The sequence below is a fragment of the Solanum pennellii genome, chromosome 11 (assembly GCF_001406875.1).
Source record: "Solanum pennellii chromosome 11, SPENNV200".
NCBI classification, from domain to species: domain Eukaryota; kingdom Viridiplantae; phylum Streptophyta; class Magnoliopsida; order Solanales; family Solanaceae; genus Solanum; species Solanum pennellii.
In genome coordinates, this window is record NC_028647.1 from 46,394,278 (window position 1) to 46,394,564 (window position 287).

The window sequence follows — 287 nt, forward strand, 5'->3', positions numbered from 1 at the left end:
CGGAATGAAGTGAGCAGACTTAGTTAACCTGTCAACAATTACCCAAATAGAATCAAACTTACCCAATGTCTTTGGAAGACCAACCACGAAATCCATTGCATTTCTTTCCCACTTCCATCAGGAATGGGCATTCTCTGAAGTGTCCCTCCAGGCCTCTGGTGTTCATACTTTACCTGCTGACAATACGGGCATTGGGCAACAAAATCAACAATGTCACGCTTCACTCTACTCCACCAAAAATGTTGCTTTAGGTCACGATACATCTTGGTTGCACCAGGATGTATAGA